Source organism: Vulpes vulpes, chromosome 2 (assembly GCF_048418805.1).
Source record: "Vulpes vulpes isolate BD-2025 chromosome 2, VulVul3, whole genome shotgun sequence".
Taxonomy (NCBI): Eukaryota; Metazoa; Chordata; class Mammalia; order Carnivora; family Canidae; genus Vulpes; species Vulpes vulpes.
In genome coordinates, this window is record NC_132781.1 from 130,325,537 (window position 1) to 130,352,080 (window position 26,544).

The 26,544-nt window shown below is 37.3% G+C and overlaps 1 protein-coding gene across 31 annotated transcripts in view; it reads right to left on the minus strand.

Annotated features, from left to right (window-relative positions):
• PDE4D (phosphodiesterase 4D) overlaps positions 1 to 26,544 on the minus strand; it is a 1,410,178-nt gene that overhangs the window by 375,622 nt on the left and 1,008,012 nt on the right. The window lies entirely within an intron of this gene.

A 26,544-nucleotide genomic window follows, 5' to 3' on the forward strand; every position in this document is an offset into this window, starting at 1 on the left:
CCGAATTGTTTAGTAAATCGCAATATACTACCAACAGAGCCAGAGAAAGATCCTCAGAGGAAAACCCAGAATTAAGGAGGTGGGCTGTAAGTAAGCAGAAGAGGAGACTAAGCTTTTCTTTTCTTTTCTTTTCTTTTTTTTAAGATTTTATTTATTTATTCTTGAGAGATAGAAGGAGAGACAGAGCCAGAGACACAGGCAGAGGGAGAAGCAGGCTCCATGCACCGGGAGCCCGACGTGGGATTCGATCCCGGGTCTCCAGGATCGCGCCCTGGGCCAAAGGCAGGCGCCAAACCGCTGCGCCACCCAGGGACCCCGAGACTAAGCTTTTCTATCTTGATTCTGAATGTCTTGTGTGCAGACTGTGTCTTGTAGAAGTCTCTCTTGTGGTCAGGTTAAAAAACAGCCTCTGCTACCCACTGTGGAATGGGGGCCAGAAGGAAAACTTCTCCTAAGGGACTGAATTTGAGGAATATATGCCCTAGAAGAACTCAAATTCTCTAGTTGCATGTTGTTTTTATTTCAGATACTTCCTTTCGTCAGCAAAGTCGTGTTTAAAAATGTCTGCTTTGTGTTAGCTGTTGATACCAAAGACAGGAGGTTTGTTTGTATTTATCCATATTTGGATGAAATTGAGTTAGGAGGAATAATCTCTTTCTCTGCAAAGGATGATGATAGCAAAAACAAAAAATTAGAAAGCCCTCAGGAAAAAGAGCTCATTCTAAGGGAAAGAGAGTTGAGGCATGTGGTCTAACTACCTCACTCCAAATTGAGAAATTTCCTCCGTTCCAACTTTGAACTTCAAATTTAGGTGTTAAAGCGGTCTGCTCAACATCTCCCTATAAACATCTTACTTCAATATGTTCATAATAGAGCTTCCAATCTTTCCTCTCTAAGCCTTCTTTTCTAACACCTTGTCCCATCCCAATGTTTGACAACTCCCATTTTTCCAGTTGCTTAGCTCAAGACCTTGGTCAGCCACCATCATTTCTTATGATAAAGTGTCCTCCTAGGACTCTCTAATTCTTCCCTTTTCTCCCTAAAGTCTAAATCCAAATTAGTAATCAGAGTGATCTTCTTAAAGCCTGTTCAAAGATGCTTTCTAGCTTATTGTTTCACTCAGAATTAAGGCCAAAGTCACTACGGAGAGCCACAAAGCCCCACAGGATATCCCACTTATCTGCCCCTTACCTCTGACCCATAACCCCTTATGTTTCATTTCCAACTTTGTCTCCTCTGGTGTTCTATTTTGCTACTTCCCCTCAGCCCTCGGGCCTCCTTACTGTTCCATATCATGGCAGCAATACTTTTATTTTCCTTCTCCTAGGACACTCTTTCCTCACATATCAGCTTTCTTCTTACATTCATTAAAATGCTACCTTGTCAGTGACATCTTTCCTAACTATCCTACTTAAAATTTTACCACATACTCAAGAATCTCTTTTTGATATATCTTTCTTCTAAGCTTTTATCACAAAATCAATCTTAATCTCCATTTTTTTCTTTTTCCTCTATTAAGAAGCATCATGGAGGCAGAATTTTTGACAGTTGTGTTCTTCTGCTGTATCTCCTCTGGCACATAGAATAAGGTTCAGTAATAGTATGCCTTCAATATTTATTGAACAAACTTACTTTAAGTCTTGATTTCTGTGTTCTGAAAAATCAGAAAATCTGCCAACACTGGCCTGTGTTTTCATATGGCAACAACAGTTAGGGGCTTAGACAAATGAGGCTGCACAGGCAGATGAGAATGTTCTTTCCCTTTGGCCAGGATCACCACCTGTGCGAGTTGTGCCCTTTGCTGGGAAAGCTCTGGATAGAGTGTGACAGGACCAAATGAGGTCCATCAGTACATTAGCTGGGAGTAGTGGGTGGGATTAATGTAGTGAGTCTGGATACATACATGCCAGCTGGTGTCTGTTGTCCAAGACCAGGCATGAATGCAAGAGGGCTTGTGTGAGGGTCATTTGCTGGAGAATGAAGGATAGAGGAAACTGAGTTTGAAGGAAAGATGAAAAGAACTTGAGGATGTACTGTATTTGGAAATGAAAGAAAGATGATGACTGAAATTTCTAACTTGGTGGATCAGAAGAATGGTAATCCCTGATGTTAAAAGAGAATTTGGGAAAGAATCAATCTAGGAAATCAGAAGGCCTACAAATATAAAATAATATACTGATCTCAATGAATATAATTTGAGTTTGAAGGCACAGATTCAAAGGTATCTGATAACAAAAATGGACTTCAAAAGAATTGCCCTAGATGAAGATTCAGGACTCAATTTAAAATACTGCTTATATACTGCCTATGAAGAGGTGCATTATGATAAAGACCATCTCAAGGACGAATATCTACAACAAGAGGTAAAAAATAGGGCACAAAACAGAAGATTACCAATTATAGGTCAAGTGGTTAGAATGAGATTTAAAGGCAAAATTCCTCTCCTTCCCGTATCAAACACACAGACTTACACAAACATTAAGTGTCAATGATTTAGTGTATTGAAGGCTGCTGCTTCCATACTCTTTGTGTGCCCACCTTTCCCCGTTCCATTTCCATGATAATCTCACTGTACCAAAGACAAATCATAAATGACACCATGGATATCTGAATAGTTCCCCTTCTTCTTCTTTGCTCACTTTGTATTTCTGAACCATATAGTCTGTGGAAATCTCTGAATAAAGAGGAAGTAGTTCTATGTGCTGGCTTTCAAGTTATTTGAAAAGAGACTGGTTATTTTTAACTCAAATGCCATGTGAAATTCTTCTTCAACAAAGGACACATACCAGGTACAGCACCATGAGTATAACAGGTGGTCTTGTTTCCTTCCTTTTCTTCTAAAACATCTATAAAACTAATGTAGTGTCATTCTAGAAAATATGTAATGTAATTAAAGGTGGAAGATAAAAGTGATGAAAAGCTGTCATCAAGCTCTTTCAAACAAGTTTAATCTATGTAGGTTGGAAATATTACTTCTACACTGTTAGTAAGAGACATTGCCTTGTGGGGCCTAATGTTTCAGATTTGGGATATTCATTTCTTTGGATTGAAGGTATCATGAGGTATTTTCCATCTTTAATGCTCAGAAGTGGCTTCCTTTGAGTTGCTAAAATATAGTCTGTCATTTTGGCTGCCAAACAGACCCACAGAGGCCTGCTATTTGTATTGGCAGATAAATGACAGCAGATGGAATCAAGCATGCATCCTGTCTCCTTGGCAAGCTTGCAGCCTTAGAAAAAGGGATGTGTCCCTGAAGCATTATGCAGGTTGTTCGACTAGCATCAGTGTCACTGTCATAGCTGGTGAAAGGGAAATTGGCAAATCACTATACATAGTAGGCAAACCGCCACCCTTACAATTCCTGTACGCATATTTTCCTCACTCACATCTTGTCTTTTTGCCGAGGGCAGGCTTCTGGGCCAAGATGTTTTGCCATTTTAGAACTTTTTTTGCCTAGTTGTGTAGAAAGATAATTAATAGTATCATGAAAGTATGTGTTGTCATTAATATTCTGTTAGGGCTATCAGTGCATTAGGAAATGAACACAAAAGTTGCTAATTACAACTTACTAATATATACTATATTATCAGCTATCATGCTATACAATCACTTTTTTTTATAACAAAAGTAAACACTTTTATAGTGCTTATCATAAACAAGCCACAGTTCCAAGGCTTTAATATATATTAACTTTTAAAATCTTTATAACAACCTTATAAGCTTTGCATTGCCAACCTCATTTTAGATGTAAGAGAGAACTGTAATAATAGTTATTACTTACACTAACCCTAGTGATAATGATGGTTTAACATGAGTGTTTACAATGTGTCAGGTTCTATTATACATATGTATGTTATATATGTGTGTATAGGTATATACATATATGTAAATATTCATATGCATGTATACATATGTATATGGATGTAGACAGATTGTGTGTATACACATATATGTATATACACACAAACACACACAGACACATTCTCTTAATTCTCACAATAGTTTAGTATTGTGAGTTTAGCATCATTATTTTTGTTTAGAAATGAGGAAATTGATAATAGTAATAATAAATAATGCTAATAATAGTAATAACACAAAAAAAAAACACAAAAAAAAATAGTAATAACAGCTAGCACTGGAGGCATAATATGTACCAGCATATTAATGTCTGCAGTGCATATATTACTTCATTTTGTCTTCAGAGAGGTTGACATTGCATCCTGGTTCTAGAGATCATGAATCTCTAAAAATCCAAGGACAAAAATCATCTAAGTGGTGGCTGGGTTTTTATATTGGATAGAATCCAAAGTTGACTCCTTCGCCAGTGTGCTAGACCACAGCCAATGTATTCTGGAAACACAGAGTGAGTGAGACACACAGGGCGGTTAATACAGAATGAAGGATGTTTTGGCGCATATTATATCAACCGGAAAATGCAATTTAAAAGCTGTTTTTTGAGGCCCCACTATAGGCAAAGCTAAGCGCTAAGCCGTAGGAGAAATGCAAGATGAAAGTAATACATTGGGCCCACCTTTGTAGGAACTTGGGATCCTACAGGGGATAGAGACATGTACGTGACTAACGCAAGAGAGTGACTGAAGCAAGCAGGGCTGGAAGACAGGAGATGAACCCTGAGTGGGAACCCCAGATTCACGTGCAGCACACTAGGGTATTATGCTAAAATCCTCCAGTTGCTCACTGGGCTGTTTGCTTCTCTCTACCAACTCCATCTACATGTAGCTCTGCTGAGGTTGCTCTTGCAGCCACTGGTTTTCTCAAATAACAGAAAAGAGAGGGAACAGCATGAGGCTATTGGCTGTCCCTGCTCAGCAGTGGAACTGGGCTGCTCTAGCGGGAGAAGTCTAAATGTTGTGAGATTCTGTTTACTCCTTCCCTGACACACCTGGCTTTCGGGAAGCCTGGCAGCCGGATATGCCACATGAACCTGCGCTGGGAAGCCCTGCCTTTGGACAAAGCACAGGACTTTTCTGTTGAGTCAAGGAGCTCTCTCACAGCATGTGTTTGCCCACCATGCTGAAGGTCACAGAAACTGTCGAGATGCTTCTGAGGCTAAGGGAATTGGAACTCTGCAAAGAACAGCCTGGGTCACGGTAATTCTGACAGACAATATGTGACTGTAAAGGAGCCAGATGTAGTCTGCACAGCCCTGCACAGAACACCAACTTCGTTATGCTGCCATTTCACTCAAGTGGGGTTGACAGTGGCACGAAAATCATGGGTTTTATTTCATAAAGACTACTTCACTCAAGTGTGAATCAATCAATTCTATAGTGACTTCTTTTTATCCCGATTATTTTACATGATTATATTGCTTACTAGTGAGAAGACTAGCGGTGGAGAGTATTAGTCATAAGTCATCTATGGAGTGAGAACTGCACAGGATAATCTACTACCTGAACAACATAACTGCCTTCAATGTCTATAACCTCACTCATCACCGGCACTAAATCTGCTGGTGTTGTTGGCCAGGTGTTAATGTGTCCTTTCTCCTGATAGGTCGGCAGAAGCCAGCTCTACCTCTGCCAATAAACAATACCACCAGTTCCTGCTCTACAGGAAGTAATAATGTGAAATCTATCAAGTATTAAAGGGGAAATGGAATATTCCACTCAACGGTTGAACAATCCCAATCCAAGACATTTAACTGTGATCATGTTAATTAACACAGGACATTTATCATATTGGGAAATTTGATTGCGTTGGTTCCTATCACACAAGCTTAGAACAAGAAACAGGGGTCCTGTGTACCACTTCTCACTATGGGTCTCTAAAAATCTTTTAGTCTGTTCTTCTGGTATTTAACTCCACACATTTATTAACTTCTCATTTTGGATGATGATGATTTCACACTCTTTCACCATCTCACTTCCTCACTTCGCACCTTTTATCCTCCTATCATAGTTACGTAACAACTGACAGCCAAGAAACATTCAGGTTTTATCTTATTATCCCTAGAAAGTAAAGTTCATTAATAAGTTACATGGTGTGCCAAGATTGCATATCACTTACAGAACAAGCTTTTCTTTTTTCTGAAGTTGTAAATTGCCTCTTTTTTATTTGCTTAATTTTATGTGGCATTATCACTAATTCTTCCAGAACTTCCCAGTAGGATTTTGAAAAGCCCTTTGAAAAATATTTTCTGCCTGGGTCAAGCACATCAATTATTTTATCAGTTTTTCACACTTGATTGATTGATGATTTAGCTGGATTTAGAATTCTGGGCTGCAAATCATTTTTACTTAGAACTTTGAATATCTTGTCTATTGTCTCATAAACATCTATATGTTTTTGAGAGAATAAACCAATACCACATGAACCCCTATGAGAGATGTACTCTGTGTTTTTTTTTTTTTTCCTTCTCTTCTCAAAGCTTTTAGAATTTTCATTTTGTAGCTGTGGTTTGAAATGTCCATGTATGTTTTTCACATAGGTCTGTTTCCTTTTTATGATAGTACTCACAGGTCTTTTTAATGAAGAAAAATATGCCCCTCAATTTGAGGGAATTTTTGTACTTTTTATTCAATGACACTATTCCATTTTCTATATTTTGTTTTTCTTCCTCAAATTCCTAGTAGTTACATCTTAGTCATCTTATTTTTACAATTTTTATAATTTTCCTAACTTCTACTGTCCATCTCTTTATCTCTTTGTTTTACTTGATGGAAGATTTCTAAAACTGTATCTTTCACCTCTCTCATTGAGTGTTTAATTTTACCTCTCATTGTTTTAAATTTTAATAACTTTTTGTTCTTATTAACAGTATATGGTATAATTTTGTTTTATTAATGTAATAAGCTTGTTATATTTTGCTAAAATTTCTACTTGTTCCATAAAATGTTTTAATATTCATTATTATTATTATATTATTATTATTTTCATTTATTTATTTTAGATTTCATTTTGGAAAGTTTCTTTAAGGCTTGTGTGGCCTTGGCTGTCCATTTGTTTTAAAGAGAAAGACACCAAAATGCTGATACTTCATGACTTAAGTGTGCTTGTAGAGTCTTGACATTCATTGTAGGGTACATGGGGAGTAAAGAACCTTGCCTTTTTCACTAGCCAGCCATGTAGTGCCAGTATCTGTAGGTCATTTCTCTGGGTGGTGATTCCAATTTTCTAGAGAAGAATTCTTCAATCTCTTTCCTAAGCCTAGCTGACAAGTGCTCCTGTCCCTAAGTGCTACAAGAGATGTCAGTGCTTTGCTATTCAATTGATAGACTTTTATTTAATTGTCCACCTTCCACTGTGCCTGGGATCTCTAAGTTGGAACCCCTCTTGTTGAATTAATTTCCAGTCTTCTGATGAGGATGGAGTGGGACTGGTCTCTAGAAGTGTAGAGAAAGAGGAAGATCTATGGAAGGACTCACTTTTTATGTGCAGACTTTCCATCAGTTGCTGCCTATATTTAATTATACTTGGTTCCTCAATTTCCAAGTCTTCCCAGAGTTCCACAAAGGGAATTGTTTCCTTCTCCTGACACCTGCCTCTCTAAGCACTTTGTAATTAGTATTCCCAACCTGGTTAATTTCTGTTCTCTATTTTCCATTTCTAAAACACTCCTTTCTTATCTCCAGTTTTCTCTTTTCTCATCCCTCTACTCTTGGGGATTTATACGCTCCCATTAATTTACCATCATTTTAAGAGAAGATTCTCAAAGGTAGCAATTTGCAAAAGGTTGTGAGCTTATTTAACCCGCCATAGCAAATAACACAGACTGTGTGAATTAAATAACAAAGACTTGTTTTCTTAATAATTCTGGAAGCTAGACATCCAAAATCAAAGTGGCAGCAGGTTTGGTTTTTCCTTAGGCCTCTTTCCTCGGTTTATAGATGGCTGCCCTCTTGTGATGTGTCCACATGGCTTTCTCTCTCTGTGTGTATGTGTCTTTGTGTTTCCAAATGTCCTCTTCTTATAAGAACATAAATCATACTGGATTAGGACCTACCCTAAAGACCTCATTTTAGCCTAATCATCTTTAAAGACCTTACCTCCGAAAACAGCTACATTTTTAGGTACTGGATAATAGGAGTTCAACATAGGAATTTGGGGAAGACATAATTCAACCTACAACAAAGGTCATGTTTTAAAATTATTTGAAAAATTCTTAACAGTACTCCAAGCATTCAAAATATCCTATATCCTTTCATTAAAAAGACACTAGACTCACCTATTCAAATTAATAGTGTTCTCTGTGAAAAAGCACACCCTTCATTAATTCATTCACTCACTTATTAAATAACAATTATTGGGCATCTACTTTCGCAAGGTTCTTAGTTTAGCAGCACAAGACATACAAAAGTAAGTCAGATGCAATCTCTGAATATAAGAGTTTCTCTGAGAGTGAAAGAGCTATAGGTTTGCTGTATGTGACAAAGCTCTAATGAGTCTGGCACATGGCTTTTCTCATTTGGCAAATATATGGGGTTGAAGAGCATGGCTGCATCTTTTGCTTCTAAGGGGTATTGATCCACAGAAAAATATTAATGATTAACCTAAACTTAAGCAATGGGAGGTTGTTACTTTGTACCGGTAATTTTTGCCTTGACCATCCATATAAATTGCCTGTAGAATTAGTATAAAGCAATAAGTAAACGATCTTTTTTTTATGGTAAGCTATTCTAGTCCTTTACCAAAATATGAGGACAAACTTTGGTCTAACCTGAGACTCCCTAATGAGAAGTCCTAACTGCTCCCCTTGGAATGTTCAGTACATGTGTAACTCAGTCCCTCCATTGGCTATAGGAGATTTTCTGTGTGTAAATTTTAGCTTAAAAACAATAATTTACGCAAGGGTTTCTTTACTCTGTGCCTCTCACTGGCAATTTTCTATATTTTGGCATGGTTGTTGCTATATTGTGATCCAGACATGAAATTCATCATCTTTAAACACTACTGATACTATAGAGCAATTGGAAAAAAATAATCTAAATTTTAGGATTTTCCAATACAAAGACTATTCTCTGCAGCAAAGACTTTTTACATATTATGTTTAAGTATTAATTGTATTTACCAATAGTCTGTTCTTACTCTTTTTCAGGAAAAATAAATTCAAGTATTATCTGTCATTCCCAATAGCAATGCTGAGCACTGAGGATTTGTACTCTATTATTCCATTACCATCATTTTAGGAGAGGATTTTCAAAGGTAGCAATTTAAAAAGGTTGTATGTGGGGATGTGGGGAAAAAACAGAATTGAACAGATTTGGACAAAAATATGTAAATGCTGTTTGAATTTTCCTGCCTCTATCACTTTAAGATCTGCATTGATTTGGGAGGGACTCAAATTCTACGGGTCTGAGTTCTCCATGGGCAAAACAGGAACATTATCAACCTCTACATAGAATGGTGCTTTTTTTGTGGGGATTAAATGAGTCAATACACATGAAAGCGCCTCTCTCTCTTTTGATATCTGTAAGTAACCACATAGGTATCTGATTGTGTATGTGTGCCCAGCATTCAACTAGGTGCTAGTTGTAGCCCAGAAACTTGTAGTCTAGTTTGGAATAAAGCATATTTTGTAGAATGATCCAAATGACAGTGGAATCTTATACCAAAAGATATCTTAAAAGCTACATTATTAGCTAAAAGATATCTTAAAAGCCCTATGATCATACTGAAAATAACAGAACTCACATACTTTCTCTGAACCCTCACTGAATGCCAATATATACATTATCCTTAATATTCAAGATAACATTAAAACTTAGGTTTTGTTACTCTAATAGAGTAAGAAGGTGAACCTCAGAAAGGGTGGGCAACTTGGTCAGCAAAACAGATCCATTTGGACCCCAAGTCTGACCTCCTTCCATTAGGCTATGCCATCCTTACTCCAAAGCACAGTGCAGAATATGATGCTCTACTAGGTGTTATTCTGTATGTTGGCAAATTGAACACCAATAAAAAATAAATTTATTATTATTAAAAAAAAAGAATATGATGCTCTGTGGATGACACCATGGCAGAAAGATCAACTGGACCTTGAAAAGAGGGTAGAATTTGGTCAGGTCAAGAGGAGAGCAGAGACATTTCAGGAGAGGGGATAGTGAGCCAAGGCATAGAGAGGGAAACAGAGAAAGCATATCTGAGACAGCTACAGACTAGTTTGACTAGAGATAAACTAGTCAGGTTTGAATGAGGATGAGAAGCAGAGGTAGGACCAGGAAAATAGATTAGGGCTAAATATAAGGCCTTAAATGATAAAGTGTCATTAGCTAGCTCATACAAAAAACAATGAGAATTTACAAAGGAACTACTGTGCTGCATTATAGAGAAATCAAGACATAAAAGAAAGAAACAAACAAAAATCCACAAAGCAAAACCAGCAGCAAAACAGCCTCTGTCTTTGTGGGGCTAAGGGTTCACAGTTACCCCATTATTTGGAATAAAGCTCTCGGGCTGTGGTAGACATCTGAGTGGGGGATGCAGTGGCACATGCAAGGGGGTTATCATTTGGACCCCTTATTGTGGGCATAGAATTTGTCAAGAAAGGCTTTATAGAGGAGATGGATTTATTCCAGAAGTCATGAGCAGTGAAGAAAGGATTTAAACAGTGGAATTATATGATAAAAATACCATTTTCAGAAGATTAATTCAATAGCAACATATGATAGGCACACTGCAATGGTTAGAGACTGGAAGCTGAAACTCAGTAACTAGGGGACCACTGCAGGTGTCCAAGCAAGAGGAGGGGGTGGTGGCAGTGGATATGAAAAGGCAGGAAAGCATGGGGTTCTATGCTGAACCTCTGGAAGTACCAGATGATTGCTCACAAGAGTGAGGAGAGAGGAGGATTCCGTGATGACTCTAAGTTCCTGGGGTTAGATAAATGGAAAAATAGCACTGTCCCAGAAAGATATATGTGAGTTCTACTTAGAAGAGCTGATGTAAGCAGAAAGGGGAGCTGAAGTTAGCCAGTCTGACACTCTGACAGCAAGATATCTAGGCAGTTGGAGATAGGGATCTGGAGCAGGAGAGGCTTACACTTCTTCATGTGGTCCAGCATCTGCCTGCTTCACAAACCCAAAGAGGTGAGAACTTGACTTCTACCAAAGACTCAAAGTTGATAATGTGAAATTATCAAAGCAAATACATGACCACAACACAAACAATAATAATAATAAAAGCTAATATTTGTTCAGGTCTTGTTATGTATCAGGCACTGTGTTAAGTAATTCACATATATGTATATCATTGATATTATTTCACTTAATCCTGATAATAGCCTTCTAATGTAGATACTATTATTATCTCCATTTTACAGATGAGGAAACTAAGCCAACAAAAAAGAGAAACCAACACCCCCAAGATAATGCAGTCAATGAGTGGCAGAGTCTGAGGTCAAAGCCAGACAGTCAACCAGTATGGCAGCCCCTGGCCACCCAAGGCTATGAAGACTGGAAAAGGGGCTAGTGTGACTGATGAACTAAATTTTTAGTCGTATTTAATTTTTACTAATTCACACCTAAATGTTAAAACATTAACATTAACGTTAAATCATTAATTGATTCAGTTGTTGGAGAACTTTTAAGTATATTTGGAGCACATTGAGTAATTTACATTTTTGACTGTAAATTATATGAAATCTAAATACAGTTCAAGTACAATTAATGAAAAGTTAGTATACTCTAAATTGATTCACATATAAAACATACACAGAATTTTCAAGACTTTATGACGGGGAAAGGATTTTATTTTTTTAAACATGATTTCTTTCTTTTTTAAAAAAAAAAAAAAGATTGTACTTATTAGAGAGGAAGAGAGAGCACAAATAGGAGGAGTAGCAGGCAGAGGGAAAAGGAGAAGCAGATTCCCTGCTGAGCAAGAAGCCCGATACAGGGCTCGATCTCAGAGCCCTGAGAAGGCAGATGCTTAACAGACTGAGCCACTCAGGCAAAGAATTTTAAATATCTAAATCATAGTTTTATATATTGACTGCAAATTGAAATGGTAATATTTTTGTATAGTGGGTCAAATAAAATACAGAGTTGTAATTAGTCTTGCTTGTTTCTTTTTACTTTTTAAATGTGGTACTAGAAAATTTTAAGTTACAGTTGTGGCTCACCTAATATTTCTATTTTTTTTAATTAATTAATTTATTTATGATAGTCACACACACACACACACACACACACAGAGAGAGAGAGAGAGAGAGAGAGAGAGAGAGGGGCAGAGGGAGAAGCAGGCTCCATGAAGGGAGCCCGACGTGGGATTCGATCCCGGGTCTCCAGGATCGCACCCTGGGCCAAAGGCAGGCGCCAAACCGCTGCGCCACCCAGGGATCCCCTCACTTAATATTTCTATTGGCCAGCCCAGGCCTAACTACTGAGAAATAAATAAATAAGAGGCTGACCGTATGACAAGACAACTGACATAGTTAATGGGACACAGGTTATTCCTTTTCCTGTTCTGAGTTCCTATTTTTTTTGGGGGGGTTCCTATTTTTTGAGGATGTTTGTCAAGAATACAGAAATTGTCTTAGTTCAGTGGGACAGGGAGCCCTGAATCTGATTGCATTACTGATCTCATCACTCTTTTGTCTGAGTCAACTCCTCTACAGTTTGCATGGAAAACAACGATAACTACCTTCTCTTATATGTGTGTCTTATTATTGTTTACCTCACAAAGGTGAATAATTTTGCTCACAGCTGTTTTCTATCTTCCAACCACAAGCTCAATCTTCATGTCAGTCTCAATCTAGAACTGATTTACCAGAGTACCCCGGAAGACAGCCCAACTAGAGCCTCTTGGAGCTGTTCTGAGACAGTAACTAGAAAATAGGAGTTATTCAGTATCAACGTACAGCCTTCCACAGTGGATTTTTTTTTGGAGGGGGGATTATAGTCTGATAGTGTGTACACACATAAATGGTGTGTTTGAGAACTGTTGATAATAATTCGGATGTTTGCTGTTCTCAGAGTTACATGTGTGATAGATAAAAGGTAGAAGATTTTAACTAAATGGGAAAAAAGAAAGGATGATAGCTAAGCACTTGTGAATCTTTGGGTATTGCAAAAATTAAGGCAGCATCATTTATCAAGAAAAGAAATCTAAAATTCCACCAATTTACAGGCATTCAGTGTATATAAAGCAATATGTCCCCAAAGTTAGAATCATCCAGATGTTTTAAATTGGTCAGAGTAAACATTTGATTCATCACAGATTCACCACAGTCAGAAGTAGAAAATTCACATCTTTTTGCAAACTAAGGGGAGTAGCAGTCTTTGCGTTCTCTGTGCCAGCTGCCTGACATACTTAGCATCTACTCAGTGTAATTCAGGTCAGTGGATTTAGAGCCAAATGCCATTATAAGAAACTGAGAAAACTATGTTTCCATATTTATATGAAACATGCATGGAATATTTCATATCCTCCATGAGATCTTCCAATTTTTTAAAATATTGTATATTAAGTCTCAGTGAGACTTCACTCCTTACCAATCAATTTCTAGTTGTTATTTTAAAATACTGACAAATATCCTTTGTGACAATTCTCTATACAAAAGATTTAAGCATAAACTCTTTATGGATTTTAGTTATACATTATATATAATATACATATCATATTATAGGTATGTGTGGAATGCCAAAATGCCATAATCTATGAGTTATAGCAGTGAGGTCCTTACATTCTAAGGCAAATGAAAATTAACTTCCCTGGGCAAGTGAAAAAGAGAGCTTCAGGAAAAAGATAAACAAATCCATTAGAGAGGGCATTAAATGCATTTGAAATGGCCTCAATAAAATAGGTAAGCTCCTGGGAAAATAATGTATCTAACTATTGCTAAAACTGCTTTCTGACATAATAAACAGGAATAACACCCATACCCTCATCTAGCCTATTTAATTTCCAGGAAGAAATGTTTGGTTAAAAAGAAAAAGCTGTGGGTTTTTTTTGACGTTTTGTTTTTGTGTGTGTGTTTTTTTTTAAAACAAGCAGCACAATAGAAATGATAGAACACAACCTCACAGCTAATTCTCACTGTGTGACTACAGACTTCTCTCTGGTGACTTTGGAATGGCACACTACTTTTTGATGGTGCCTTCTTTGTTCTAAATCAGGTAGTTCCATCTATAATCAACAAATCCCTATTAATCCAATTCTGGTTGATATCTGGAAATTGTGCCACTTATAAAAAATTTTCACTTAACATTAATTGCTGAGAATGTAGTAATAGTATTGGGTTGGTTGTGTCTCACTAATATTTACTTTTTGTAAGGATTTGTTGGCTCCAAAAGTTTCAGGATTCAATAGGACAATTTGATTTGAAATTAACGGTCAATTTAAAAATTAATGCCGTTTCACAAAGCACTCACAACTTATGTATTTTACAATTTAGCCAACATCTGAGAGATCTCAGCAATAAAATACTTAAGAACAAAGTCTGATTTTTTTTTTGGATGTTCCTGTAAATTATTTATCTTCTATTCAAATTTCATTTAGAGGTCTGCATGATATATTACAGCGTGAAATTATGGCTCTGAATTGCAAATGAATAAACAAAAAAAACTGATTGTGACTTTGAAAAAACTAAGCTTTGTTAACTTAAGTCTAACTTCCAAATGTAGATATTCCCAAAGGATCTTTCCTTGACCCTCTTCAGTTTTCATTTTTAGTCCTGACTTCTCCTTACTTTTGGTTTGATAACTTCTGGGTCATCTTCATCAATTTGTCCTGACAAATTCTCAAGATTAACTTATACATCAATAAATCATTATCTTTCCTCTCAAACCTGCTCTCCGCCTCTTCCTAGTCCTATTTCTGTTCACTGTCCAACTCTTCTGCCAGAAATCCAGGATTCATCGTGATGTCCAGGTATCATCACAGAAACCACATCCTCTTTTCTTTTCTTGCACAAGTTTTCAAGTCTTGCCAATTCTTCCTCTGTATGTCTCAATTCTATCCATTTTATTACAACATGCATCACTTTGTTTTAGGCCCCAGATATCTGGTCTCTTTTAAAAAATTACTTTCCTCATAAATTTTTATATAGTCACTGTAGAAAATATAGAAGATACAGAGAGAATAATGAAAACTAATACTGTGATCCATCATCTGGTGTTAACTGGCACCCTCTGAAGTATATTACTCTTCTAACTCCTCTACTAGTTTCTTTAGTCTTCCACTGCTCCAAGTTATGCTTTCACTAATGTCATTTTATTCATTCTCCAGCAAAACTAAGACTGCAGGACTCCCCTGTTCAAAAATCCTCAATAGCTCACCTTGTTCTAGAAAATATTTCTTAGTTTGATTTTCATGATCATAAAATGCAATCTCAGTGTCTCTTTCCAATTTCATTTCCCATGATTGCTTCTCGGTTTTATTAAATTCTGGCCACACTCATTTATTTTTCCTAGAAATGTTCCCTTATTTTCCTGTGTCCATATCTTTGCCAGATTCTCAATTCCACATAACCAAACACAAACAGCAACACCCAATGCCATTTTGCCCATAAAGCACTCTATGACATCACCAGTTAGAAGTGAACTCTCCCTTTTCAGAGCTGTCATAGAATTTTACTTCTGTTTTCCCTGTGGTGCTTAATAGAACCCAGAGTACATATGACTCGGGCTGGGGTACTGATTGTAGCATGTAAGTAACTCTATGGCCATGACCAAAACTCTTAAGCCTTATTAGGTTCTCAGTTTTCTCATCAGTTGATATGATTTCAAAGGAGATGATATATGAAAATCTCCTTTCTAAACTATGGAGTGCTATATAATATGAGTTCTTTCTCTGCTGAGTGTACCCTTTCAAGTACTGCCTTTCAGGAGAATGCTTCATCCTTTTTCAGCACCTCATTTATAAGGTCTTCCCTGAACAGCCCAGCTGGTGGTGGTGTTTGGCCCTGTGTGCTCCCAGAGGACTATTAAAGTCCAAATGTGGTATAATTTAATTTTTCCTTGAAGTTTTGCTTGAACAATTACACTGTGATCTCTTTGAAAGCTGAGAATCTGTCTTACCCAGTTTTGTAATCCTATCAGAGAGCTTTGAACTCAGTATCTATTCAGCAAGTATTTCTTGAATGAATATGTTAATGGGTGACATATCAATTGCATAGATCATTTATTTATATTTAGTATTTGTCATCTCTCTTTAGAGTCTAAGCTCCATGAGGGTAGGCTCTTTGTGTGATCCATCTTTGTAACTCTATAGTTCCATGTACATGATATGAAATGAATATTTACTGAAAGTTGAATAGAAAAATGTAGCTAAGCTAGATCATCAACTGGGATGCTCATGCATATAAGGCTTTCCTATATGACAGGGTTTTTTTTTTTCCTGGTATGCATGTAATCTTAATATCATTTTATGTCTGCAAAAGCAGCCAATTACACTTAACATAAACATCAGAATTCCTTCTCAAATTCAATATAAGGATGTTTATAAACATATATATATCTTTTGATGGCACAGTGATACAAACTTCAGGGGGGTCATATCTTACTTAGGTTAAATTCCTAATGTTTGTGGCAAAAATCTAGTATCGTTAATATTACCTTAGATAATCCCTTAAATAACCCAAATGTAAGGCAAGATGTTCACATTGGCAGGCCTATGATAACTGTAATGGGGAAAGAACATATCCTACTTCAGTCTAGTAGACAGAGATCCATCCAATGTAGTGGGACATGAAGAAAGTGGAGTGGTCCTATTTACATGGTTATTTCTCTCTTATCTATTTCTTCCATTCTGCTTAGTATGTATATTTGAATTTGCATTAAGTGCTCAGACAGTGCAACTCTATTGAATTGTTCTTTTAGAGCACAGCCTTAGTCACAAAAGCCTGGAAAATAAGAGGGTCTGTAGAAATAGTCCTTGAGTAAGTTAACCCCAATCACCACTATACTGCCAGATGTGACATGGAGAGTATAGCAGGGCATAGTCAAAATAGCCATTTAGCATTAAACACTGCCAGTAACGTGAAGGTTAAATTTCATTTTCTTATTCTGTTTTTAGGTGATTTTGAAGGTATCCTAGAGTCAGGTACAATGGTAACCCCAGGGCTAGAATGTCCTGCTTCCACAGGGCTCATCATACTAAATTTCTGACTTCTCTTAGCCTTAGGATTCAAATTATTTTTCCCCCAGATAAGAAAACTTTACTAACAACAACAACAACAATACATATATGTATGTGTGTATATATGTACATGATATATATGTATATATTAGAAGCAAAATCTCTCAAGTTAAAATGACTGAGTACTCCTTGGTATCAGAGTATGGCTCTACAAGCAGGTTTCTCCTGGAAAACAGGATGGTGTTACTCTTAGTGTCATAGCATCTGGATTCCCAAAAGAGGGGGGGGGGGGGAAGAAAAAGAGAGAAAAGGAGAGAGAGGAAAGGGAAGAGACGGAGAGCTCAAAGAGAATGGAAAACTGCTGGTATTCTTGACTTTCTTGTTGTATACAAGAGGAGTTACCATGGTAACAGCAGTATTACCTAACTCATCTTACATCGGATAGCATTATTATGTATTGTTCAGAAATAACAGTATAGGGGCGCCTGGGTGGCTCAGCTGGTTAAGAGTCTGACTCTTGGTTTCGACTCAGGTCATAATCTCAGGGTGGTGAGATCAATCCTCGTGTTGGCTCTGTGCTCAACATGAGGTCTGCTTGAGATTATCTCCCTTTCCCCCTCCCTCCTCTTCTGCCCCTCTTCCCACTGGTAGGTACATCTGCTCCCTCTCTAAGACGGATAAGATAAGTAAGTAGGTAGGTAGGTAGGCTGGTAGGTAGGGAAGGAAGGAAGGAAGGAAGGAAGGAAGGAAAGAAGGAAGGAAGGAAGGAAGGAGATCTTTTTAAAAAAAATAAATAACAGTACAAACAAATGTATATATTTTGAATCAAAGTGTCAGGGGCTAGAAGGAAATTACACATTTAGGGAAATTGTATGCCCATCATAAGAGCAACCTGAATAATTCCTGACTGTCCAACAGAGTTTGAGCCTTCTATAGTTATACTTACATATATATTTTTTCTGACTTATGCTTGGATTAAAAATCAATGACTAAATACTATACACTTACATAATCTCTCATGTATTATGATAAATCGAAGGCTACATGTTGTGAGATGGTTTACTGTGAATTCTCAAATAATCATAAGCTCAGATTCCAAGAAATCTTAGGGGAATTTTAAATGTTCTCCTCATACATATTAGGCATATTCATTGTTATCTGACTCAGCCATTGCTCAGAAACACCACAAAGATGGAATTTGTTTTTTTATACTTGGGGTCAATTATAAAACTTTGGAACTGAGTATCTACCACCCAAAGGGTTTACTGGTATTGGAGAGAAGTGGATCCCACCATAGTAATGAAAAGAAACCAACAAACATACATATAGTCCTTCTGGGTAGTCTCTGGAACCAGTGATGTAAAGATCACTTAAGAAGCTCTGATAGTAGATCACATGCATAAGCAGTATTAGTTAAGACAGAGTGGAAATGACTGGCAGAGGGATTTAGTGGCAGATAAAGGGAAATCAGTGATGATGGAGGGAGTTGAGATAAAGGCAGGCAAGTAAGGCGACTCCTGTGTTTCTGACTTGGATACGTGGGTAGTAATCAATTAAGTTTTCCAACCAAGGAACAGAAAAATAAAAGATTTTTAAAAAGTATTAATTTATTTGAGAGAGAGAAAGAGAGAAACTCAAGCACTCCACATAGAGCATGGGCCTGATATGGGGCTCAACCTCACAACCCTGAGATCTCTACATGAACCAAAATCAAGAGTCAGATGCTCAACTGACTGAGACACCCAAGTGGCACAGAAAATGAATGGATTTTAAGGGTGAGACAATAAGTTCAATTTTGGCCATGAAAACATCCTGGTTTTAGGCTGTATCACACAAGCTTAAATGGGATGAATGGTCAGGGCTTGAGATGCAGGCTTAGAAGCTGCTGAAATAAATTTAATATGTTTTTCCAAAAGGTACACATTTATTTGTCTCTGATTGCTTTCTTATTCCTAGCTGGAAAAACTACTTCACGAGAATTACTTGAATGCCTATTATATGTCAGGCTCTGTACAAAGCACTTGACACACTGTGATTTAAAACAAAGGCTCAGACCCTGTTCCCATGGTCCCATAACTGAATGTGGAAAGATGCTGTTAAGCCAACAAAATACACAAATATGTGATTACAATTGTGAGAACAGCTAGAAAGAAGATAATGGTGAAATAAGAGTATATAAATAGATGCCAAACATAGTCTGGGCATTTAGGGAACATTTCTCTGGGGATGTTAAGCTCTGAAGAGAGTAACATCATGTGCCACCAAGAACCACATGAAGGGAGCCCTGACCATCTTTAAAATTCAGAGCACATTCCACTTTGTCTGGGAAATGGATTACCCTTCCCTTGGACATCTGCAAGTCCCTTCTCATCAAACTTCTCTCCAGGGTACCTCTCTTTATCCCAAGGGGCAGAACTGTCTTCTTTGCTGGAGTAGCGTCCCTCTTAGGACTGTAGAAAACACAGCATTATGGATCCAGTCCACGGCCATCACTCTTGTTTCAAAGGCTTTCGGTAGATTGACAAACCGCCACTCTTTTTTGCTTTTGCATCCTTCAGATATTCCTTTTTTTTTTTTTAATTTTATTTATGATAGTCACAGAAAGAGAGAGAGAAGGAGAGAGAGAGAGAGAAGGAGAGAGAGAGAGAGAGAGAGAGAGGCAGAGACATAGGCAGAGGGAGAAGCAGAGGGAGAAGCAGGCTCCATGCACCGGGAGCCCGATGTGGGATTCGATCCCGGGTCTCCAGGATCGCGCCCTGGGCCAAAGGCAGGCGCTAAACCGCTGCACCACCCAGGGATCCCCTCCTTCAGATATTCTATACTAATATATAAACTACTTGACAACAAGGTGCTATCCCAAGCCTGGAACGTTTTGTTAGAATTCACAACTTCATTTTTCACAGTTTCCAAAGTAAAATTAAAAGTAATAATAGAAGCTTTCCTTTTTCTGCACCCGTTCACCTATGTAAATGATTTTGATCAGTGCAAGAGCTATGGAAGGCTAAAAAGTAACAGCAACAAAACAACAACAATGAAAAAAAATTCAAAGTGTTGAGTAATTTAACATCTCTAATTGGATGTATAAATGTGACTAACACATGGATGGGACTGTGATTACACAGAGTCTCCTGCACTCACTGGGAGTAAACATTCTAAGTTTTCTAAATGGTCCCATTCTACTCCTTTTGGCACAGCTATAGTTAGGTGATGGGTGAGTGCAGATGGACAAAGGCTAATATTTACGATTGTATTTATCCCTTATAGTTGGCAATGGATTGGACAATTGACTTTTTTTTTTCAAAACTTTGGTTGGAAGATATTATCTACTGTTTATTTTAATGTTTTAAAATCCTAAATTATAAATAAGACACCAATATTACATTCTTAAATTGCATCTCCAGTGAATAAATTAAATTATTTAATGTTTCTCTCCAAAATGAAATTAAGAATTATTTAGTAGATTCGCTTTTTTAAAAAGAGCCATCTTCTTCCTTACCTTCTGCACTTTATTTCTGCCACTCTCCTCTTCCCTGTCTCATTATATTTCAGAGCCCTTGCCTTTTTAGTTTCTTTAGTGCTCACATCAGGGCTTGATTCACAGTTCTCCACAGAACATGTGCTCATCGTCAATCCTCATCATCCCCAGGGGAACATCTTCCAAATGTGCAGATTATATTCGGTACCTATTCATATACTCTTATGGGGCCCTTGCCTCCTTTTGAGCAGTTCTCACAATTGTAATCACATATTTATGTATTTTGTAATTGTAATGAAACTGCCCCTGTGAAGATTTTACACCACTTGCTTCTACTAGGCTAGGGCCTTAGTCTTTTCCATTTGGATTTATGTTGCATGCCAGAACCACACTAATGTCCCTAAACAGCTTTTTCCCTCATGCCACTCTTAAGGAGCAAGAAAGGTAGGAAATATACAAATGATCAAATGATTAAGATTCATTAGGAGAATGCTGTGATAGACGTGCAAGTAAAGGAAGCACTGCTAGCTGAAGGAGAAGTTTCCATTTGGGAATTAGAAAAGGCTTAGTGAAAAAGATCTCAGGATCAATTGGGGTTAACAAAATAAAGGGAGAGGGGAATTATAGGCAAAATCGTAGGTATGGTCAGTACTTCTTTATATCCAAAATATGGAGTATAGTGGGTGAGGATTAAAATTTACAAGGCCAGAGAGATCAGAAGGGAGTAGATTATCATCATTTGGAATTTCAACTTTTTTTCTTTTTTTTTTTTTTTTTTGTAGGCAATGAAAAGCTACTCCTATAGGCATGGAGGTATCATGAGGAAATCTGAGAAAATTTGCCTGTGGGTGACAAGTCAGAACAGGGATGACAGTAGAATAAAGATGCCAGTTATGAGGTTAGCAGTCTTTCAGGCAAAAGAGCAGTAGGGCTTGACTTAGGGTGGCATACTGGGGATGGCAACAGAGGGAAGGGGAAAGAATGCACCTGACACCAGCTGGTGATGGAGCAATTTAGGCCAAAGGGAAGAAGCATGGAGGAGGACTTCTTGGTCTCACCATGGATTGAGGAGGAAATGGAAGACAGTGAGGGTCCCTGGGTCATTTTAGTTTCAAATATATTGAATTTAAGTTCTCTGGAGGATCTTTGGATAGATATTTGGATGTACTACTTGAATTGAGGAGAGAATGAGGAAGCTAGGCATACATTCGCATATGAACTGTTACCACCAACAATTTTTACCTAGATGCAGGGAGGGTTAGAAAAATTCCTAAAGATAATTAGAAATATTATTTAGTGAAAAGAGGGGCCTTTCATCAAAGAAAGCACTCCCTTTCACTCAGAGTTTTCCCTTTATGAAATGTGCTCTTTGCTATTAGGATGAGCTGGTTATGAAGAAAACATACATGTGGCTCACACATTCACAGTCAATGAGCCCATGCTTGTAGGTGTGGGGATGCGTGGCAAGGGTCCAGCAGAGATTCATTATACCAGGCCGATAGGGTGATCACTTAATATTCGTTATCTTCTGTGTAATTTCACTTACTATTTTTCACTTCACTTTGAAAAGCAGATCAATGTTTAGCACCTAGCCTAGCCTGGAGCTATAAGAATGTATTAGATCATTTATTCTGCTTTCTGTAATGAAATCTTAGTAGTACCTCTACTGAGAGAATAATAGGCACTGACAATGCAATAAAGCCACTAATTCAGACAAATCAGAAGATCGGACAGTTTGAATCACAGAATATTTTAGACATTTTATAAGTGTGGCAGGTGTCTTTTTTTTAAAACCAGGCTTAGAAAGTATTATCTATTGGTTGCTATGAGAAAGAGAAGAGAAAGTGTTTCTATGAATACATAAAAAATATCAATAGTCTGGATATAAGTAAAGGCTTTCAAAGAGCTTCAAAGACTCCTCAATCCAATTTGTTTACATAAGGGTTTCTCAATCTCAGTACTATGTATGGGATTTGGGGTCAAATAACTCTTTTTTTTTTTTTTTTTTGTAGAGGCTGTCCTATGTGTTGTATGGTATCTAACTACAACCCTGTCCCCTACCTATATTGATATCATCAGCCATCCCCCTTCTTAAGAAAATAAAAAATGTCCCTGCAACATTGCCAAATGTCCCTTGGAGTAACCTGCCCCCCCCCCCCCAAGTTGAGAACCACTGGTTACACTGTTAAGTAATTTAATACCCATTTAAAATAAAAGAACATAGAAAAGCAAATGTTGGTCTAGGCAGTGTTTGAATGATTATACATTCCAAATTAAAGAGGTTGTATTTGGTAAAGATTTGTTGTTCATAATGCATAACTGGTTTTTTTGGTACAAAAAGCGGGAAGTATTTTTTTATACTCTGTAATGTCTCACTCTTGAGGTTCAGACTCAGTAATGAAACACATTTTTAAGGACATGAAGTCATTGATTACGTAGGAATCATAGTACAATTCCTATCTTCCTCTATACTCATTACTAGCAAATCATTTCTATGGATACAATTCGCTATGTGCTGAACTGGGTCTCCCCAAAATTCATATGTTTCATCCCTAATTCCCAGTACTTCAGAATGTGACTGTATCTGAGACAGAACCTTTAAAGAGGTAATCAGTGAGGCCATGAGGGTGCGCTTTAATCTAGTCTGACTGGTGTTCTTATCGGAAGAGTACATTTGGACACACAGATACTGGGAACATGCACACAGAGAAATATTATGTGAAGGCACAGGGAGGAGGTGGAAGCCTGCAAGCCAAGGACAGTGGCCTCCGGAGAGACCAAACAGGTTGACACATTGATCTTGAACTGCCAGCTCTAGAGCTGTGAGAAGATAAATTTCTACCGCTTAAGCTACACAGCCAGTAGTGTTTTGTTATGGCAGTCCTAGCAAAATACTATACCGTTTGAGCCAACGGATAGCTTGATGACTGGTCCAACATGTAAGTCTGCAATTTTATAATTTTGCCCCAAAGAGAAATGGGCTTATTAACATATCCTCAAACTCATTATTTTTATTCCTGTCTTTTGGCTTCTTGTATCCTGTTTTTTCCTAATCCCAGCAATAATAGATAGAACAAGCCTACCTACAGGATTTAGAGAAAGAGAGGCCAGAAAGTGTATGAGAGGAGCAGATGGGAACAAGGAGGAGCCAGCAACAACTCCGGGTAGAGGCACTGAACGTCTGGGCAGAGGGCTGGTGGAGACCCAGTGTCGCACTTGGCTGTGAAAGGCAGTGCGCTAGAACACAGTCACTTTCTACAACGTTGGGGTGCTAGCCACCCCTGTCTCATCTCTTCACTCCTCTTACTTTGTTTTCTAGTTTGATAAACATTTCTGTGAGTTTTACATTTTAGCAGAATGAACAGAACCAGGGCTTCTATTTCATAATTTTGGTAACTTATTTTATGCATTCATGTTGGTAATTGGTAATTGGTAACAACAAAAGCTGTGATCCCCAACCACTTAAGTCAGTTGTCTAAAGTCACTGCTGCATGTAGCTTTTATAGGTAAATAAGAACAGCACAACTGACTCTATATGGTGCCAAAGACTCTATATGGTGGCACCCAGGGAAGTGATACATCTACCTGTGCCAAGATGGGTAACATACACTTTCTCATCACTCATTTATTAAACATTTATTGTCTGATCTGTGCTGGGCTCTTTGCTGGGCACTAAAGATATAACAACAAACAAGGCATGATCTACATGCTTAAAAACTCTGCAGCCTAATTGGGTGAGAAGGGAGTGGACGAGCTAGGTTAAATCTGATCACTCAATTTCTGTGTATTAAAATTAAGACATCAAAGTTTTATAAAATTAAAAGGAAATATATTTGTTTCAGGAGTAAAAATAGAGCTCTACAGTTTGTGGATGTACACACAATTAAAAAGAAAAAAATTTAAACTCAAGAATATGGAAAATCATTAGGATCACAGATGGTAGGACTGCCATTCTCTTCAACATTGAGCTTAATTAAGGTTTAGCGGTGTTAACTGCTTTGTTAATGTCTTCATTGATGCTTGAAATAAAAATTAAGAGCTATTAAATGACCATGTGGTCACACTTCTAATATAGCTTATTTTTAATTTGGAAATGATTTCCCTGTGTTCCAAGAAAACATGCTGTTCTTTCCAAAAAGGAATTATAAATAAGGATAGATTTGGATTTAAATTGAGCTATATAAAAAAAAAATAAATAAATTGAGCTATATTTTGCATATATGATTAGATTTCCTTCTTTATTTTCCCAATTTAGTGAAAAGCCAATTTTTTTTATTACTTCAGTTTTATGCTTTGTTGCATAGGTTACAACACCAACACATAGTCCCTCTTCTTTAGATTTCTTTCTTTTTATCCCCTTCTTCCCTTCTCCCTACTATCCCTGCCTCCCTCCTTCCTTCCTCCAATTAAGAAAGCAACCTCCTTTTGGCCGAAGAGCACAACTGTGACTACATGAAAATAAACATAAACATGCTGTTTTTGATAAGTATTGGATGCCTGCTAGCAAGAATTCCTGAAAACTTTAATTTGGGATAGATTTTAGTGGTTCTAGGATGCTAACCTACCACCATTCCAGGTGTATTGTTTTCTTGGCAGACTAGAAAGAAGTTTAAATAAAGGTTTTAAAATGTACAACTTTAAAAAATGAATTACAGGGTAAAAATACATTCTCTATGATTTGGATCTTCATTCATTAATCTACCCCGTTCAACCTCTGTTTCCATTACATGTTTGTTGTCACACTCCCATGGGATAAAAGCTCTAAATATAATGATTTAATGATTACACATCTTTTCACAAAAGTCTTCTATTTGATTTACTCTCTCTATAAAAGCACTGTATTAAGCTAAAAGAAAAGTCAGACCTGACATTTTTACATTTCAAGGTCTATGCTACAGAAGGCTGGTTATTGCCAAATGCCTTGCAAGAGTGCCTGCTTGTAAAATACAATGTGATGCTCAATATAAAAACTAATTGGGGGTAAGTCTGAAATGAAATTGCCTGGTTATAATACAGTATGTGGAGAGTCTACATAATATGCACAAACACATCAGTTTACATAAACATATAATTCCTCTGACTTATATAGAAAGTTGATTACTTTTAAGCAGAAAAAAAATAAGGAAACATGAATAGGGACACAGCATCTACATGCAGACTTGGCTACTTAAAGGGTTTGTTGTATCACATCACTAATTACAGAAGGGAGTGAGAAGACAGCAACTGAGACATGTCATGTGTCTCAGGACATGTTTTACTGAAGTATCTTAAAATAGTTATTTTCTATTAGCCTGTTATAAATTCAGATGGTGCTAGACCTGGACAGAAAAACCTTGATACCCTGGGAAAAAGAATAAGATATTTTCCCACAAAAACATTCAAAAAGTTCAGTCCCTTCAAATCATAACCTCTCACCCCCTCTTTTTTTCTTCAGTTGAAAAACTAACCCCCAAGCCATTTCTGAAGGCTTGAAAACTGTTTTTTAAAAAAAAATTTAAATCAATCAAATGTGTGAATGTTACTTCATGTTTATAAACAGGTCAAACCTGGCAAAATGTATGCTCTCTCTGTGGGTTTGTATGTGGGTTTGTTTCTACTAGAAAAAGAAAGTAGAAGAGTAAGATAATAATGATAATCTTCAACAAAATATGTTAGTTTTAGAATTTTAGATTTTTCTTCCAAGAATTCATCAACTGAGGGAGAGCTGGCATTTTCATAAACAGAATGGAACATCCTTATAAAATGCTTCTGATGTTCACTGTGAAATGCTGAAGTAAAATGACTTTGTTTAAAACCAAAACTGAGGGATGATTTCTGGACTCAGGAGTCAAACATATCATCCCTGTTCTGACACTGCATAAAAATGCTGGAAGACATAACAGGTTTACTTACTGCACATACTCTTTCCTTCTAATGAAAACACTGAGCTCACCTCTGAGATTCCTACTTACACAGCCTAAGCTTGACTGTGTAGTGTGTGTGTGTGTGTGTACGCACGTGCGCGCATGTGTGTGTGCATGTGCATGTGT